Genomic DNA, 17,945 nt, shown 5'->3' with positions numbered 1-17,945 from the left:
AAGAGATGAATTAAAACACCATAATTACATAAAATAAAACAAAAACAAATACTACGACAAAGACAAAACCATGTAGATGGCGAGGCAACAACTGGCCTTGCTTTGGACCCATCATGAAGGAGGCATCGAAGTTGGCGTACGACGCCAAATAAGTCACCACTGAACAGATCAAAAACCCCGGAATGGGAGTTATATACAATCTGAAGCCTCAAAAAAGGTGATTTCTCTAACTATTACCGCATACATAAAATGTTTTGTGGGTTCTAGTGCTGCAATGTGGAACATAGAAATTGAGCCTTGATACGATCGCAGCTGAACCGATATATATCTATATCGATATATAAATCTATTATAGGCAAGGTGATAGCCTATGTTCTCTTAGAGCTTATGGACTGGAACGTGTTTGTGGCAAACACCTGTGCACTGAACACAATAAAAAAACCATACATACATTGCGTTACTGGTTGGTGCGAAGTAGCACTTGCAAATTGATATGAACACAGTATGGGGATGTTCTCCTTCATTGTTTGCTTGTTTACTGCTATCACTTGTATGCTCATTCATAAACACAGTGATCAATAAAGCAACATTACAAGCTTTGATGTCTGTAGAATGTATTTTACTGTGCAATGGCTGTCTGGTTATTCCAGAAGGGCATATGGCAGACCTCTATTGCTCATGAAAGGGATACTGTTATGATCAAGCAGTGTTCAAACCATCCAGTGTACTGCTGTCAAGATGGGAGGTATTCAATGCAGTGTACAAGCACCTGAAAGAAAAGTGAGAGCTTCATCTCAGTGAAAGCGAATAAACATGCACATGGTAAGACAGCATCTACTGCATCACACGTCAAAAAGGCAAAAACGTTTGTGTGCTTCAGAAGGAACGTTTTCCCTTATGGCATGTACAGCACATGCTTCGAGGACTTTTCTGTAGTGCTTTCAGCTTTCCTAATGGTTTCCAGAGCCACCTGGTAAACTGTTTGTAGGCATCGTACGGAAACTTCCTGCATGCACCATGGACAGCGTAAAATTATGATATGTAACTTTACTGATAACGAACCGATGGCACACAAGGATTAACTCACTTGTTCACTTTGCTGTTCCTCTTAACAGCGTACTCGTCGCTTTCTCTCACGTGGCAGTAGGATACCTGGAGCAACTCAGTCTTCAGCCACAGTATTTTAAAGTACAGATTTCTTGAAATGCAACCGCTGCGCTGCTTCAGTAATGTCTCATTTCGCGGCAACAAAGGCATTCTTCTGCCGTCGGCATCGGCACGCATGTGCCACAAGGACACCTGAACGGAAAAAGCAATGCCATATTTCCGCTGCGAGGTTCTCAACATTTTCATTACACATGAAGAGTGTTTCCCACGGCGGCTGGGTGACTGCAATGACTGTAATTCATCCTCCGTCGACGATTCTGCGGATGATGTCGTGTCATACTGCGTCTACCGCGTGCACTCGTACGAACAAACGTTTTGCGGGCGTAACTGCTGGGCTATCGCAAGCTCGAGGGCATTCAAGTTTGGAAAAATCAACATCACACAGCGTGGACGTCAAAACAACATTACGCCTTCGCCACAGACCGGGAGGCGAATTAGAAAGGCGAGACTAGCCGTAGCCGACACGAGCCAACCAGTGTTGTGTCTGGAGGAAGTACTGAGCTTTGCGCTCGAATGTAATCTTTGAAATTCGATTACTCAAAGAAAGAAAGGATTCAAAAAGAAATATTTCGTAACTGAGATGTACCCATCCTTGGCTTTCATAAAATCATAAGGTAACCCTGGGTTGAAATTCACTTTACAGTTCCTTTAAGTGTTACACTTAGGAAGGTTTCGTGCAAGCGGGCCCAGGCGGTAACGGCATGGCTGAGCCTGTGCTGTTACAGAAACAGACGCATACATGACGGTCGCTGCACCGTGCACAGTGTTAAAACGTCCCACGCTAACTTAGCAGCTCACCTGCAACAGTGTCGTGTTCATCCTCGCAGATCTCTGATAGATGTTGTGAGTGAGCTTCACGTTCAGAAACATATCACGCACAAAGTCACCGTTTCAGTTCGCCTTTCCCATCGGACTGTTGCTTCTTCTTTTTTTCTTTCCTCCTTTCATCTGTCAGAACTATGCATTAGCACAATTCCCCAGTCATTTTCAGCATAGTGTCTAGTTATTGGAAACAAACAGGTCAAGCAGGTGGAACTTCTCACGTAGCTCCCATTCCCAGCACGACTACCACCAAAATAGCGCGTCCATTTTTATCGCTTTGTGAAGTGTTCAGCGTTGCAAAATGAGACACGATGCAGCCGCGTCATGTCTAAGCGTTCTTTTGTTGGAACAACATTAACTGTGCCCCAAAGTCTTTGTGCCCTTTGCAGCAGATACTGCCCTGATTTCATGCATTCCCAACTGTTCTTTACAATGCTGCTGTTTTTGCACTTCGCGCCAAACTGCCGCATATGAATCCAGCTGCGGATTGACGTGGGGATTGATGTACTGATCCCCTCTCGATTCTCGACTTTAACATGGGGTTCAACGGACCAATCCCAGGATGCACCTTGCACTGGCCCATAGCGAACCCCCCCCCCCCCCTCAGAAAAACACTGCGTCCGCCCCTGCATGCATCAAAGACACCTATCCGTAACAGGATAACCTTGATCATTTCACGCGGCATGTCTTCTCCGCGCTGTACTGTATACTAAGAAAAACAAACAAACGAAACAGCAGAGTACGCCGTATTACAAAGGCGTGCCGTTTATCACATTCCTTCTTCCATTGAAAATGTATTGTGCGTCTGCATGAGGCACCGCGCCAGCGATGTGCCCTATAAGTCATTAGGCACGTGCTTCTTATATGTAACTCTCGACGGAACCGGGATTTTTAGTGATAGGGATTCCTGAATCCTAAGTATTGAGAAAGGTGGTTCCCGCGCTGCTGCCAGAGCTGTGGCATTCGAGGTGGCTCGAGGAACACCTAGGCACACTTTCACGCTCCTTGCCAGGACACTTTGTAGGGCTGACTCAGACGTCGGGCAGATACTGTTAAGGACAGGCGCATGGTATGCCAACATATGTCGGACAAGGGAAGAATGCAGACCGGCCATAGATCAGCAGTAACTTCCCTAGCGGGATCCTGAGAGAAACCGCAGGAAACCGCCGCTGCGCGCTCTTTGATGTTCAAGATTTCTGCATTCCAGGTAAGATTACGGTCGAAGATGAACCCAAGGAAACGATGGTGTGTAACCCTACGGGGGGTGGGGGGGGGGGGACGTGCAGGCTGAGCTGAAACTTCGATAAATGCTTTCGTGTGAAAGGTAAGAAGACGCTCTTGTCTGCCGACACATCCGTCCCCCGTTGAATGAGGAAGTTAACAGTGATGTCGAGAGAGTCCTGCAATATTCTCTGGAGCGCCGGCCATTGTTTTCCAGAGCACCACAAGCATATGTCGTCAGCATACAAGCTTAAGCGCACACCGCATGGCAACAACGCAGGAAGAGCAGCCAAGAGTATATTGGAAAGCATAGGACTGAGCACACTTCCTTGGGGGACACCAGCTGTGAGGAAGTGCGGCCTTGTCGTCCCGTCCTCTGTGCGCATGACACCATATCTTCCCCGGAGGAAATCAATAATCCAGTGAAAGGCACGACCTTTAATGCCCATGTTGCGCATAGCTCCTTTATATGCGCATGGCTTGCGGTGTCGTATGCTCGTTTTACATCGAGCAACATAACCACCGTACGGCAGCCATCCGCGCGTTCCTCTTCTATGGACGACACCAAGTCAAGCACGCTGTCCATGGCACAACGGGAGGCGCGGAAGCCGGACATTTCTTGCGGTAGAAGGTGGTTGGCCTCGGGGAACCAATTCACGCGCGTTAGAGCAAGACGCTCCATGACTTTGGACAAACAGCTTGTCAAACTGATAGGCCGAAAAGATTCCAAGGCCCTGGGTGTTTTGCCAGCTTTCAGCACAGGGGTGACTCGTGAGGCCTTCCAAGGATCCGGAACCGACCCACTATTCTAGGAGGAGTTGATAAGCTTCAGGAACACCAGTAAAGCCGAAGGGCCCAGGTTTGCGATTGCCTGGTAAGAGATGCCATCAGGTCCCGGAGCTTAGTGCCTCCGAGATCGAGAAATCGCAGCTGAAAGCTCCTCCGTGGTAAAGTCAGCGTGTATGGGTTCATCGGCTGAGGGTATAAGATCTGTGGAAAAGTCATCAATGGTTGCTTCTGACAGCCGATATGCCTCCGGAGATGGTCTGATGGTCTTGTGAGAAGGCTACAAAAGGCGTTTCCAACAGCAGAATCGCACGTTCCCTGGTGTCCCGCCAAGGCCCTAAAAGGGCTGAGGGGGCTTACTGGAGAGCTTAGGCCTTTCACCACACGCCAAATCCGTGCATTGGGCGTTTGAGGAGACAGGCTCGCACAAAACGAGCGCCAGCTTCGGCGTGCCAGTCGTTCCTGATGGCGACGTACGATGTTTCGGGTCCTGCAAAATTCTGCGTAGTCTTGCAGGTATCCTGACCGACGGTAACGTCGCTCTGCACGGCGAGAAATGGCCCGAAGCCTTTCATATTCCATGTCCACTGCAGACAGCCGCCTTGGAACAGGAATCTTCCGAGTCGCAGACGAAAAATAATTGGCGAGCACTGAAGTGAAGGCCTCCAGATCTTCAGCTATGTGGGCCTTTTCCTCCACGGTTGAACTAAAGAACTTCCAGTTCGTCAAACGGGTCATGCGTGTACTGCGGGCGACAAGCCGATGGGAGCAGAGAGTCGAACCGAACCTGAACCCGAACCGAAAACCGTTATTAACCGTTATTTTTGGCCGAACCGGAATTGAAACGAACCGAAACAGTCGACGCCATCTTGGAGCTGAACTGGAACTGAACCGTTAAAAAAATACCGGTACCCGGTTCAAATAACGGTCCATGCGGAACTAAGAACGAAACCTTGCATGTTGTTCCTGAACATAAAAACTACTTTTTCGTCCTTTTTTCTTTTTTTTTTCTTTCATTAGCTTCTTGGCCTTCCTGTTCGAAAAGGTCGTGCCCTGCAGGAATGCTCTGGATTTTCTGGAGTCCCGAAATTAAAACAACAAAGAGAAGGTCACAGAGATAGTGACTTAAAACTGTTATGACTACTAATGTTTAAGATATACACATGAGTATACAAGGATTAAGGATCAATGGGTAGCGTTCATGAAGTGACTCTAGCCTCAGCAGTACAGGGTGTCCACCAAAACTGCATAATTGATAGCCTGCACATAGCGCGCGTGAGCTTACATGAGCCCCCTTACAAAGTAAAGGGCCAGCCACCCTCATGCTGGCCAGAACGAAAAGAAAATGCCCCCCTGTCCCCCACTCTTTCCTGCTGTCCTCTCTCCATCTGTCCACATCTGTACGCCGCTCAGAGCCACAGTTGCTTCGCGGCGCTAACACAGAATTAGCATACCAAGTATTCGCGACTACTGACTGGTAATCAATAATGTCACGAAGCGAAATGGGTCGGCGAGTCGTCGAATAAACAGCGAACGGTTTATTAGACTACTTGGTAGCAAAACACAAGAGTGATAGCTCTCTGAACACAACTGAGTCCAAAGAATTAATGCCCCAGCTTGGAGCGCACAAGCATTTAAGCGTCGCGCCGAAAAGTCTAGAAACAGCACGTGCGTTTGCCAGAGCAGGCGATGTGTCTGGAAGCTTCAGCATGCGCCGGGATGAGATGTACCGTTTCGTGCCTGCCCTGGAAGTTTCGCGATGATGATTCGTGGCAATAATTTCAATTACCGTAATTTCACGCGTATTAGCCGCGGCTTATGCGCAATTTTTTTTTGTCACGGGCGCTCTGCGGCTTATCCACCGATGCGGCTTATCTGATGACTTTTTTTCTGGTATTTTCCCCATACGCCAGTTTTAACGAAAGGGCCGACAGTGTCTCTGGAACAGCATTGCCCTGCCGATGCACGAGCAGTGCGTAACAGGGACGGGTCCACATTCGAGTAGATTGATCCTCCTGGTGCATTCCCCCAAGCAGCTCTAACGGAAGTGGTGACACTGATTCGCGTCTTCTGGAAGGCCACTGACCCATCAATCCACGAAAAACGCCCAACAAGGGCACAATCCAATCTTGGTAGAACTCTAGAACTGACCTCCTTTGTTGTACACTATGCCGATCCCGGAGTATGGACTACAGGGTTTATGGCCTTCACAATGGTCTCCTTTGTCGCACAAATCAATCGTCTCGTATTGCCCGCGGCTTATCTGCGAGTGTGGCTTATCTGCCAGAAATTTTTCAAAATGTTCCTAAAAACGCGTCATGCGGCTTATCTGCGGTGCGGCTTATACGCGTGAAATTACGGTACTTAACTGACTTAGGCTAATGTAGCAGGCTCGGTTGACTGTTATATCCCTGCCGAGATTCTTCGAACAACCCGATCGGTTAGTTAACCACCGCGACATGAGCTACGTGCTGCGACAGTCAACCCAAACCGGTAATTCATGGTTATGCTCCTGTCGTAACCATGATGTTGTCTTTCATATCGCGCAAAATCTTCCAAAATCTTGAACGACCGTTAACGCCTTCCTGTCCACCTCAAGCACTGTACCACACAAACGGAAATATGCTTTCAGCTGCCTGTTATGCTTCATTCCCTCCTGTGACCCCTGAACCGGTTCGTGAACCGTTTGGATAAATACTGGTTCGAACCATTATAGTTGTCTTCCGGAGTTGAACCGGAACTGAACCCTTATCATCGAACCTAAACCCGAACTGAACCAATAAACGTTTCGGTTCGGCTCTCTGGATGGGAGATAAGGTTAGGTGTATGATCGCTGCCCATAAGATATAGATTAGTGGTCCAACTCAGGAACTGAGCAATATCAGATGAGCAAAAGGAAACGTCCAGGCAGCTGTTGTAGGCTTGACCGCGGAAAAAGGTGGAAGAGCCGTCATTTAGGATTGTCGCTTCGCAGTCTTCCATTTAATGTCTGCAAGGAGCTTACCTCTTGTGCTCGTATGCTGACTACCGCAAATCGTGCTGTGGGCGTTAAAGTCCTCACACAGGATGAACGGTTTACGGACGTTCCGAAGGAGAGACGACATCTGGTTCCCAGACACCACTACGTTCGGCGCCACATAAGCGCTCACTATCGTGATATGCGAATTCCGAATGCGCACAGGGCATGCCACGACTTCGCAGTTTTCTGCCGACGAAATGCTCTCGACCACACTTGGGAGTTCTTTTCTTACGCACAGCGCAGCACGACTTGGGCCTTGAGTGCGCGTCGATTCGTATACCACATAGTTGGAAAGCTTGAGGGGCACAGAAAGGCGACATTCACTGAGCGCCAGGACTGGAAAGCCATGGCGATGTATGAAGTTTCTAAAGTCTCCCATTTTTGGGGCAGGACCATTACAGTTCCACTGGAAAATTGTGGTGAGGGAATATCTAGTGTTCATGACGATCCGAACGGAGAGAGCTTAGCAAGGGCTCTAAGGCAAGCAAAGCTTGAACTTCGGAGAGCCTGACATCTTTGGCTGGTCCCGTATTATGGCGCTGACGGCAGCAAAGAGAATGGGGACCACAAGTCCCAAAGCATCAGAGTCTTCTTTTAGCTGTGCTTGTTGCACTTGTTGGGATGAGCTGTCGCGCCCTGCATTGGACGCCTTAACTTGTGAGGGAGCGCTTGAGGGGCCTTGGCTAGAGACAGCATCGGCATAAGTCTTCTTTTGATGCACTCGGGGCTCATTTCGACGAGTGGCAAGGGGAGCCTTACAAAGGGGCTCTGTGTCCGGAGACTTTACGAACTGCGGGTTAGGAGGAGCAACCTTTTTCACGCGAGGTTGGTCAAGGACTGCGCGTCGTTCGTGCGCTACAAAAGCAGTCTTGGCCACTTTACAGGCTCTGTAGCTAGCTGCGTGCATGCCGGCACAGTTCGCACACTTAACTCCCGGCGGGCTGTGCAGCCCTTGAAGTCATGTGCACCGACAAACAGTTTACACATTTGTTGATGATGCGGATTTGAGACATAATTTAATGCACGTAGCGCATATCTGCATTTAATAATTCTCCCGTCAGAACGATTCGAACAGAAGACTTTTTCTCTGCTTATTGTTGAGGGATGTGCTTGTATGGGACGGCGTTTTGTCCCGCTTCGGCTCCAACGGCTCCCAAATTGCAACAGCTGGCTGACAACAATAGCTGTACAACAATAACAAATAGCTGAACAGCGAAAGCGCTTTCTACTTTCTCGTGTCTATCTGAATCTTTCTATAACGTATACAAAGGAACCACTTAATATGCTGACCAACGAGTCATTCCTGTCGTCAAAACTATGTCCAAACTCGCTTGCGCACACTTTGTTCATCGACGATGACCGAATAGAATTGCAAGTTCATTCTAACGTGCGCTGTTTGTGTTTGCCTCTTCGTAGAAGTTTTTAGTTCTTCTAATAATCAACTTATACGGTGTAGTTTGGAGAGAGTTCTTCCTTTGCGTATACTAAATTAAAAAAGTGCAGAAAATGCATTGCACTTAGAGTCATGCCCATGACGGCATCTATGCAATGCTGTTGCCAACCACGCCAACTTCTCGTGACATTTCTTTAGTCGTTCCTTGTCGAGCACATGTATTCTGCTTTGCTTGTATTGCTCGTGTTGCGTATGGAAAGAAAAGTGTCTGAACCCTACATAATAGGACATGCTCTTCCCAAGTACAACGACACGCACAGGCTTTGCTAAACTACTGGCGAGCATAGAAGTTCAACTGAACTGAAAACTGAATTGAAGCTTTGCGTGACCTTTGTATGGAAGAAAGGCTGTTCGTTGTTATCACACAGCCCCACGGACTATCCTCCATGCTACGAGGGCGACTTCGTTCTACCGATAATCTCAGTCCTACTGAATACTTTCAGTTCCTCTATAACGTAACTTTATCGCCTTTTAATTGCGTTGCTTTTGCATTCTAACAACCTAACGCTCAATGCAGGTTCAAAGCTAACCGAAGCAAAGACATACAATGAGCCGCTTGGTAAGTCCTGTCCACTCTTTGTTTGGTGTGGCCCCTTCATTATTGCTTCAACAACATATAGTGCAGCAAATGGTAATAACAAACAAAGAAGAAGAGGAACGTTTTACTCAAAGACATTCTGCTGACTAAAATATGGCAACCAAGATGTGTGTAACCAGAAAACTCGAACCTACGGGGCTCGAACCACGCTAGGCAAACGTTTTTTGTCTATGAACGGACCTGACTGAAGCATATGAATAAAATACACATGGCATCTCGAGGCGATTATTTTCAGATTGCCCAGAGCTGTGCAGAATCGGTTAAAAGATTTTTGAAATACAGAAATGGTGAGGAAACGTGTAGGGGAAGAACCGCGTAAGAGGCACACTTTAGACAGCCGACAGTGTCAGCTATTACATCATGCTTAGCTACGGCCACCTCAGCAAAATAGGCAAATTCTTCTGCATATATAGGAATTATTGCACAGTATATGTCAGCTATTCCTGCTCTTAGTCCTGTGTAAAGGTAAAGGTGGGCTTGACGTATTAACTACCTGTCTATTTTGCTTTGTTACAGCCAATCAACGTTGTCCCTATGATTGGGAAGCATGTATCAACTGGTGCATCGCGGAGGGATACTTCGGTGGGACTTGTAATGTTCCACCCTACTTCAACACATGCTACTGCTACGGATAAATAGTAACGAAATAAAATTACTTGGCCTAGAGGAAGCCACATGCCAAAGCTACCTCCTAAAGAACACCTTTTGTCTTTCACGGATGTGCGAGCAGCCAATGTTGGTTGTTAGTAAAAACAGGCCGCCTCCATCAATGCCGAGTTCGAGACATGGGCGCGCTTGCACGAAACAATCCTCGGTACGGTCCTCAATGCTCACCTTCCTCAAGCATTTCGTTCCTCAACTGAGGAATTTATGGGCTACAGCAGAAAGTGGCTTGCACGAACTCTTTGAGAGATGTCCTAATTTGAGTGGATCGTTGCTAGGAACTTCCGGCAGGCTGTTATTGGCGAAACGGCCTCCAAAAGCTCCTCCTCGAAAAACACTGCGTCATTTCGCGTTTAGGCCAACCAGCGATCGCTCTGAGCGGCACTGTCGTCTGCTTCTGGCATCGCCCCATAGAATTTTGCAAATCCACACAGCGAGCGATTGTTCCATTTTCACTCTTATACACGTATTTGTACTTTTTGTAAATAATTGAACCTAACATTACCCACTGTCTCTTCCGTGTGTCTCAGAGTTCAGGAGAAAGTCATTCTGAACGGGTAAGTAGCAAAACGACGATAAATCCAGAGAAACGGAACAGAAAAAAGACACCACGACACGTTCTCAACGCAATCTTGCTTTATTATATACATTGGTTTTATATTGGGTTCTGTTTCATTTGCAATGGAAGTGACATAAAGACATTCACACAGTCCTACATCACAATCAACCTGTACGAGGAGCATGACCTCCACCACTGGAGTTATCAAATGTAGCAAGAACAACTTCATGCAGTAGATGAGACAATTAAATGTAGAACGACGAACACAGCATCGCACGACAGGCTGTCGCTTCGTGTACGTTGATGATGTCACCCACTGTGATAAAAAGTTTCCAGTAGCCAGGAACTGCAGTGTCAGCAGCATTTGTAGCGACGACGGGAGGGACTGGCTCCGATGGGTTGCAGGCTCGATGTCGGGAGCAACGAGGGATGTTATGAAAAGTATTCCATCCCTCGTAAACCGGAACCGCCGTTGCAGCTCACCTTCATCTATATATATAGTCCAAATGATTTTGACGGTCTCTGTAGACTCGCGGCCGCGACAACGAGAGCGCAAGCCGATGACGACGTCGCAGCCTCAACGCGATCCATGTTAGTGCTAGCGTAAAGAACGGTAGAAACAGCGATGAAAGAGTTAGCAGCTTCCTCAGCCTTTTCGGCGCCACCGTCCTACCTTCCTCATGGCTACGATCCTCAACTTGTTTCGTGCAAGCCACTTTTCCGCTTGAGGATATCACAGAGGAAGGAAAGTGCCGAGGAGTGTCCCGGAGTGTCCTCAAAGTGTTTCGTGCAAGCGTGCCATGGAATCATTGGACGTTGGACACAATCACCTCCTTTCGACTGTGGGTCGGAACGCATGTTCACATGTCTCACTGGCTGCGTTTACCAGCTCACTCCCAGCGCGTGCCGGCTGCAGATAAATTATTTATCCAGATGCAGAGAGGAAGTATGTAAGAGAATTCAGCCTTTTCACGCCCGGGGAAAAAAGGAAAGAAACGCTGTAAAATTAATTACTGAAAATGAGGTTGTGATACTGCCGTAGTATGACATTTAATGGAAAGCACAGATAATTTATAAAATTTTCATTCTGAGTTTGTTGGACTTCGTAGATATTTATTTCTTTTTGAGGGAATACTTTGGTTAAAACTTACAGGGGCTCTCTCCGCTGGAGAAGTCCACGGAGGATTTCCATTGGTGACTTTTAATTTAATTAATTAATCAATTAACCGTAGTGTTACACGAAATTTCTTTAGTGATAGCCACATAAATGATCGGAATGATGTATCCTATAGGTGAAAAACGCGGACGTCGCCTTGATGCACTCTCGAGGCTCGAAATTCTCTCGAAGAGGCTCTCGTAGAGGAAATTGACCAAGTTGGACAACGAGACAACCCTGAGGGACGCAAAATCCCCGACGCTCGCCTAGTTTCATTTAAGTTAATGCGTAGGCACCCAGTTTGTCCAGCAGCATCTTGTTAAGGCACCCGCTCTGAGCTACTTGGTGCAAGGAACTGGCGCCTCTGAGAATGATAATTTTACGTTTTGTTTCATTTATTGTTATCGTTCACAGCCATGATTTATTGCCTCAGTCCCTATCGCCAGGTTCTAAGCGCCAACTCGCCAACTCGGCCAAGGTACAGAGATAATAAAAGAAAAAAACTACCAGCAACTATTTGGTTCTTATTTTCATTCAACATATTTTTCCTTGAAGTGACGCGTATCGTGACACTTCTGCGAATTCTTCCCATTTGCCAAGCCATTTGGAAAGGTTCTCCTACCGATTACATTGGCTGGTTCGCCACAGTAAATGCGGTTTCTGTGGGGCCTACTGGTCCAGAGACACTACACGCGTCAACTAACGTCAGAGGAGTCTAACCCAAGACCTTCTAGCTCTAAGCGGGCATCCTGCTCACTATGGCACATCGGACGCACTTACCGGAGGGGGTTTCACTGGAATGGAGCTCTGGAGATCTGTCAAATCATAAACGGACGTTTTATTTAGAGAGAACAATCGTGATAACAGTCAGAGAAGTACCATAAGACGTTTGACTTTCTGAGCTGCATTCTTGGAAATTTTTCGTGCGACCACTTCTTCACTCCACTTTGCTGAATACCAGTTTCGAATCTTAGTGCATTCGAAGGGGTACTTTTTCCAGCTTTTGCTGGGAGTGCTGGGATGCAAGCACTCACTAAATGTATCTTGAACATCAAGGAACACAGCCAAAAATACGGCAACAGAAACTGTCATAATGGGCACAGGTGTCTGCCATCACCTCAAAAGAATATTCAAAGAACATTAGTTCTAGACTTGAAAGCGCAGACATACAGGGACACAGAGAGAGGAAACACAGGTGCGCTCCATAATGTATAAGCCTGAGTCTGGGCACACAGAGGGACGACACGAACACCTCTGTGTGCCCAGACTCAGGCTTATACATTATGGAGTTCAACCACCAGCTGGCCTGCATATACGCCATCTTGACAGGAGCGCTATCATCTCTCTGTGTCGTTGTGTGTCTGCGCTTTGGAGTCTCGATGGAATTCCCAACATGCCATCACTGAACTCTTCAACATTAGTTCCGCTGACAACACTTCTTTATTTCTTTTACCACGGCAGGCATCGCATTCCTACGTTTTATTTCCTGCCTCCATTTGGATCAATCATGCTTTCACACCCGTTTTGCGAGAGCGTCAGTGCTCAGAGATAACACAACACCACCTAGATATCGAGAAGGCCTCTTCATAGCTCCGTGATGTCACCACATCCCGTCCGAGAGGAATGCAACATGGCGTCCGCTGTTTTGATTATGTTCGGGATTCTTTTGCAGTGGATGACATCACGTTATTAGTCTTGGATTTGAAAGCTTTGTGTTTTGTTTCCATGGAACGGTTCTGATGTGTTAAAGGTCAGCTACGCCGATTTCCCGATGTGTTAAAACGGTTGTGATATTCAGAACGAGCACATCCAACTGTCCCCGAAACGTACCTTCGTTTCTCAATTTTGTCTTCCTATTACGAAAATTAATTAATCAAAGAAACCAAAACAACCCATGGGCGCAGCCATTTTTGTGACGTAGATGGGATAAACCTGCTCCATCTACGTAGATAGGGAATCATGCCTCTGATTGGATGAAAGCTGAGGCCTTCTCCGACTTCCCTGGCGCAGTGTTGCCAATTTAACGGATTTCCCGCCAGATCTGGCGGATTCGACTTGCATCTAGCGGTAAACAAAATGTCTTTAGCGGCTAGCGGAATTTCTGACGGGGTCCTGGCTGAATTTAGGGGATTCTAGCGGATTCAGACTTTCGCCTCATTTTGGCTGAAAAGCCCGAAAAATCAATTTATTCCCTACAGTATGCTAACTTCCGAACCGAAACCAGTCACCTGAAATTTGGTAAACTCCCCACTCTCCAAGGTCGAAAATAAAGTTGTTGTTTGAAATTTGGTATCTGCACGGCTGTTTACGCGCAAGAAGCTCACTTTCGATTCGCTCTCTTTTCTTTGTGCTGGAACCTTTTTGATCTGTTTTGGAGAACACACCACCAGTACCTCGGTCAGCCCAAAACATTTAATGTCTTATATGTTAGGGCCGTAATCTTGCGCCGGACAGAAGCGACTTTGCTCTGTCCTTAGGGCGCGAAATTAAGTCCTTAACTACTAAGGCCTTAAATGCTGCTCTCGCCCAGCACAGCATTGTTGACCAGGGGAAATGATGACACATAACCCGAGATTTTGCACCAGAACACGAATTAAAGTTTGTCTGGACATCTTGCTCCCTCTTGTAGTAGCCCACAAAGTCTGCCGATTGCTGTTCCCAATGTGAGGTGGCTTCGTTTCTCTTCTTCACTAGCGTCTATGGCAGTGTGCACTCTTCTAGTTTGTTGAAATGCCAAAAGTGAGTTACAAACAAAAACTTTGCAAGGAATGGCTTCGGGACCCTGTGCTAAGGAACGGTTCGGAACGGCGGCAGATTGGACGAAACGGTATAGTGCTGGTTCTAGTTCATCGGTGTAGTGCTGGTGTGAGTCTGTGCTGGGTACGAAGTACTCAGATCTGAAGGCACATGGAGACAGTGCAAAGCACAGAGAGGCATTGGGACATTTCACGTCCGGTCAACAGCAAGTTCGCATCGCCCCGGAGAAAGTCGATCCAGCGCATGAGGCTGAAGGCGGGATAGAGCTCTTTATTGCTGAACACAGTTCAGTGCTGACCGCCGATCATGCCGGGGAACTGTACAAGAGGTCTTTCCCGAACAGTGCGAAAATTCCAGACAAAGGAATAAAAGATGTATCGCTCCAAATGTTCAGCTATCTTGACGAACGTGCTTTATAGGCACCTCAAGGATGATCTTCATCGCACCTTCAGCCAGTTGAACTTGATAAAGGACAATTTGCGCAATAAAATGAAGCCGGACATGGTCGGGCCTGATCATAGTCAAGATAAGGGCTTGAGAAGGCACGCGATAGGAGCTGCTTCGAGTACGACCTCCTCGGTACGACGAAGAAGAAATGAACGAGAATGCGAAGCATGCTCCTGAACACCATAAACAGAGGTGAAATATACATAAATCTCAACGTGTTCATGCACTTTTCAGCGTTAAGCGGATTTTAGCGGCTTCTTCGCAAAATTTAGCGGATTCTGGCGGAATCGGTTGGCTACTTTGGAAGATCATTCGTCTAGAATGTTGGCAACACTGCTGGCGGCTTCTCCCGTTTGCGAGGAAATCCAGTTATGGCGGCCGTCTACGATGAGCGTTTTGTCCGAGGTAATCCCGAGAACTATTGAACGACGGAGACAACAACTGGCGAACTCACCTCAACAACATTTTCGACGTGAAATTGTGATTATGTGCTCGATAACTTCGCAGTTCAACCGTTCAGCTGCATTCACGTCGACCCGTTTGCCGATTTACTGCAAGTCCAGGAATGGGAGAGATTGAGCAACAACGTGAGACTTGGTGGTCGTTTGAGCATATACCTGCAGAGGACAGGTCTTCAAAGAAAGAAGACCCTATTTCTGCCCGTGTGCACATCGTGCGATTGCCAGGCTTGTTACACGAGATACATATATTGTGCAGCATCATACCGTGACCGCAATGAACGACGTAGGAATGTATCGTAACTATTCGAACTGCATTCGTTCAACTATTCGTCGGTTATATGAAAGTGGTCATTAGAGTTGCCCCGCACAAAAAGTGTTGGATGTAGTTTTGCAGTGTGTTGTTTATCTCGTAGAGCGCATCGCGGCATGTAGATCGAGAGCCCTTATACGTATTTTTTGCATGTTTACTTGAGTATGCGCATTACTCTATACCACACAGGCCATATTTCATTCATAATAGTTTCGCAAATAAACACATACGGTTCGATCTCATAGTGCTTTTGAGTTAGGCATAGTGTCTTCAAATCAGGGTATATGTATCCTGTTTGCTGGGCCGAACAGATGTTGTTAAGGGTAGTGCAACATTTCCCACTTCTTGAAGCATGCTAACATTGCCGGAATAAGGAACATTACACTGCGCTGTGTATTCCACACTCGGTTGTCTCGCAACGTAAACCCCCCATTTATTATATTGTGTACTCCACATGTTCAACCAGGCGGCACTTCCCATACCCGAATTTTTTTTTGAACATGTGTTTAAATTGCAAAACTGCCACTCAAGTAACTTTGCCACGAATTGTCAGTGGCAAAGTGAAGTGTCAGTGACAAAAGGTATATGTACTTTATCACAAATTTAATAACCTTGGTGGAAATGGTTGATGCTGTCCTCTGCCTTGTACGGTGCACTCCGTAGCAAAATACTCAGAGTCCAAATGTTTTCTTTGTCCACAAATGCCCTGTCAAAGCTGAAATACCCTTATAAAAATGGGGAAGCCCGGGCTTGCTTGTCTAGAGAAACAAATGTGAAACTGCAGCGCTCAACGTAAATAACTGCATGCTCAGCAACTAAAGCTGGTGATGCGGAAGACCTAATATTTCTAGGTTAAAGGGAACAAAGGAGAAAAGACCACTGCGGCGTATTAATGTTGTTTCAAAAGTAAAACACCACAAAATTTGCGAGAGTCAGTTGGTGTATTTAGTTATGTTGGTCACCTCCTGCACCAACTTTTAACAAGGTTCAATTGCGTTGCTACCAACCAGGACCTAAGCCTGACCTATGATCTAATAATAATAATAGTATATATCTATGACCTATATGGACCTTCAACACTAATTTGGTCTAGGTTTCACATGTGGCTCCTAGTGAAATCCGAAACTGCTCTGTAAAGCTGACAGGAGACTTGCAGAGTAGCGAATTTTTTTATTTATATTTCCCGAAGAACATGTAAAAAACAATGTGTTGTACCAACTGTATTCAAAGAAATATAAATACACTTTGTTTTAGCTATGTTCATGTTACCAGATTACAGGTGACCGATGACACACAATGGGCGTCAAGGGTGAGAACACAAGAGAACACACTACCACTGCAGGCACTGTCCTGAAATTCTAAGTCACCATTTGTCAGAAAGCAATGACCACGCACAGCCTAAGGATCATATTGAGCTCTTTCCATTATTCTTTTTATTGACAGCACGTTGGCTGCCATCCAGTTCATGAAAGTGACCTTTATCGTTGAAAGAACGGTTCAACAGTAAGCGAGCTGGTGATAGTGTCCATGATGGCGAGACCTGAAGAGGAGATACAAGAAGGGACATACACACACTATGTTGAGACATTGTGTATGTCGCTTCCTATCCCTCGTCTCAGGGTTTCTCGCTATGGACCTTCATGATGTTTCCTTCCGGAAACTTGACATATTTTTATGTAGAATTGTGAAGGTACAGCCAGGCGCTGTTAGCAAATCACACAGTACTTTGCCTGGAACAAGAATCCATAGAAGGTACAGAAACATCATCAGCATTGCACACATCTATGGGACATATTAATCACTTTGGAATGTCACAGAGATGTCATGGAGGCCGGCACATGATTAGTGGTGTTGAACAGACAACTATTCGTCATATTTTAGGCACAAAAAACAGTTTTGGCACCTGCATGTTGAGACAGATGTACCTCTACATGCTTTTCCATAACACAAATATATTAAGTAACAAATGCACTCTCTACTTTATTATGGTCATTAGTCAACACTGCCAAGAATGTGGGAACACAGTCTTGTACCACCTACACTCTTCAAAATTACCTTAACACACGACACACTGTAGGTCAACGAGACTCCAGAATGATGTCCTCCTCCCCATTGACTGAAAACATTTTTCTACTACTTTGCATAAGGGGAAGTTAGTACAAGAAATGCACACATTCCTTTTTTGAGCAAATCAGTATTCAGAGCGTTACCATACTGTGGTGGGCCTGCAGTGCATTACGTGGTACAGCACACACTGTAAAAAGTTTCATCGTAGAACATGTCCCCCGTTCTAATGACAGTCTTCTCCAGTTTTTCAAACTGCCATTTCCCACAGTACTTTATGGTATGACACAGTATTTCTAAGTCTTTACTGTAGTTTACCGGTTGTAGCAGAAAAAGATACCGCTGTTTCCGATCACAGGACGCAAGCCATCAATGCTATACAGCAACAGTACATGCTGCTGTCTAGCAGTTGTTCGTGTTTGGACGTGGTATGGTGCATGCAGGGCAAATTCCATGGTTAAA

At 46.4% G+C, this 17,945-nt stretch overlaps 1 long non-coding RNA gene across 1 annotated transcript in view; it reads left to right on the top strand.

Annotated features, from left to right (window-relative positions):
- Positions 1–9,732, top strand: part of LOC135395980 (uncharacterized) — a 46,600-nt gene extending 36,868 nt beyond the window's left edge. The window contains exons 3-4 of the long non-coding RNA XR_010423229.1: positions 8,986–9,027; positions 9,583–9,732. This is a non-coding gene — a long non-coding RNA (uncharacterized LOC135395980). The remainder of the gene's footprint in view (positions 1–8,985; positions 9,028–9,582) is intronic.
- Positions 9,733–17,945: the final 8,213 nt, after the last annotated feature.

The sequence above is a fragment of the Ornithodoros turicata genome, chromosome 5 (genome assembly GCF_037126465.1).
Source record: "Ornithodoros turicata isolate Travis chromosome 5, ASM3712646v1, whole genome shotgun sequence".
NCBI lineage: Eukaryota > Metazoa > Arthropoda > Arachnida > Ixodida > Argasidae > Ornithodoros > Ornithodoros turicata.
The sequence above is the reverse complement of the archived record's forward strand: the minus strand, read 5'-3'. Positions and strand labels throughout refer to the sequence as shown.